We start from the raw sequence: 2,458 nt of genomic DNA, 5'->3' as shown, positions 1-2,458 counted from the left end.
CTGACCTCCTTTGTCATTAACATAACTCTTAGAATTTCCTTTTAATGTGTGTGTGTGTGTGTGTGTGTGTGTATTATTTGTTAAATATTTAGTACCTTAAATCTATTCACACACACACACACACACACACACACACACACACACACACACACACACATATATATGTAAACATGCTGTAACGCTTTATATATGCCTGGTCCAGGGAGTAGCACTATTAGAATGTGTGACCCTGTTGGATTAGGTGTGGCCTTGTTGGAGTAGGTGTGGTGTGCTACTATGGATATGGGCTTTAATATCCTCATCCTAGCTGCCTGGAAGTCAGTATTTTGCTATCGCAACCTTCAGCTGAAGATGTAGAACTCTCAGCTCCTCCTGCACCATGCCTGCCTGGATGCTGCCATGTTCCTGCCTTGATAATGGACTGAACCTCTGAACCTGTAAGCCAGCCCCAATTAAATGCCCTTTATAAGACTTGCCTTGGTCATGGTGTCTGTTCACAGCAGTAAAAACCTAAGACACATACTTTATACTTTATTTCCTGCTGAGTAGTGTTGGTGCATGCCTTTAAACCCAGCACTTGGGAGGCAGAGGCAGAGGCAGAGGCAGAGGCAGAGGCAGAGGCAGAGGCAGGGGCTATTGTATTCTCTCTTTTATTTTAGCAGTTCTGTGAATTGGCACAAAGTGAGCAGTCTACCTCTGAGCCACATTTCCAAGCGACACACGGACACAAAGTCAATAAAGACATAGTTTTAAAATGCAAAAAAAAAAAAAATTGACATTGGCCCTGTGTGTGTCTGTCTGTCTGTCTGTCTGTCTGTCTGTCTCTCTCTCTCTCTCTCTCTCTCTCTCTCTTTCTGTCTGTGTCTGTGTGTGTCTGTGTCTGTGTGAACACTCACACACATGACGTGGTATGCATGTGGAGGTCAGAGGACAACTTTGTGGGAGTCACTTCTCTCCTTTCACCTGGTGGATCCTGAGCATGGGACTCAGGTTGTTTGGCTTGGCAGCGGGTAAAAGCTGAGACAGCTCATCTTTTCGGAAAATTATTCTATGAATGTAACAGGGGGAAGTGAATGAAGTTCTCTAAGCAAGAAATCAAACCTAAGCTTGGCCATGATGATGCGTGCTGATGATGATTCTAGCTTTTAGGAGGCCGAGGCAAAAGATTTGTTAAATATTTGACAAGGTCAGCATGGGCTACACAGTGAGTTTCAGGCTAGCCTGAGTTACAAGGTAAGTCCCTGTTACCAAAAAAACCAAACCAAACCAAACCAAACCAAACCAAACCAAACCAAACCAAACCAAACCAAACCAAACACCTAAAACAAGAGCAACAACAAAAACTACCAAGGCTATCCTAACTAATAACTCAGGTGCGTGACAGACAGCACTGATTTCTTCAGTACGGTGGCTCTGTAAGTGAAGATGGGAAACGGGAATGGGTGACACTAATTGCACTGTAATGACTAATAGGCAATTCTCAGAAATTAGAAAGTCAGATTTGGGCTGTCATGACGGCCAGGCGGGCCAGAGCGCTGCATTCAGAAAGTTGATTTACAGCCTGGTTGATTCTGTCTATGCTTGGGAGCTTGGGTGTGTTATGTGTACTTTGGGGGAAACTCGGAGGAGTTGACTCCCCTAAGTGATGAGTGTGTGGTGAGAAACCTTTTGTTTCCTCCATTTTGTCCACCCCCCCACCCCCGTCCTGCTTTTCTTTCACATCTACAGGAAATGATCCACGGGGTACACAGTAAATTTTACTGTCAACTTTTAGCTGTTGAGTGCTGAGGTTTGAATCCAAGGGTGTCTGCATACCAGGCAAATGTTTGCCACTGAGCTACATCCTCACCCCATTATTAACCACTTAAAATGGCCCATTGGTTCCCATCACACCCTCACTGTTATGCCATTCATCTCCGGACTCTGTCTTGCACAACGAAACTCTGAAGCAACTGCTCATTCACCCTTTCTTAAGCTCCTGGCAGCCTTATCCACACTTCCCATATCCGGGAATTGTCTTCCCTGGGTACCACCTGCGAACAGAATCACACCATATTCACCTTCCTGTGAATGGCATATTCACCCAGTATGCTCTCACCCTACAGCCTTGGTCCACGGTTACTTCTCTGAAATTCTACAAACACCAAGTAAGTCTCTAGTGAGTGACTGCATCATTCATTGAGCTAAATTTATTGGTGTCATCATTGTATAGCTAACAGTTCTTTCAAGGAGTCAGACTTCTTGGGTCTGGGTTAGTTACAGTTAAACCATTTAAAAGTCATCTAGCTTTGGGCTGGAGAGATGGCTCAGTGGTTAAGAGCATTAACTGCTCTTCCAGAGGTCCTGAGTTCAACTCTCAGCAACTACATGGTGGCTCACAACCATCTTTCATGAGATCTGATGCCCTCTTCTGGTGTGTCTGAAGAGAGCAATAGTGTACTTAAATATAATAAATAAA

The sequence above is a fragment of the Rattus rattus genome, chromosome 5 (assembly GCF_011064425.1).
Source record: "Rattus rattus isolate New Zealand chromosome 5, Rrattus_CSIRO_v1, whole genome shotgun sequence".
NCBI classification, from domain to species: domain Eukaryota; kingdom Metazoa; phylum Chordata; class Mammalia; order Rodentia; family Muridae; genus Rattus; species Rattus rattus.
The sequence above is the reverse complement of the archived record's forward strand: the minus strand, read 5'-3'. Positions refer to the sequence as shown.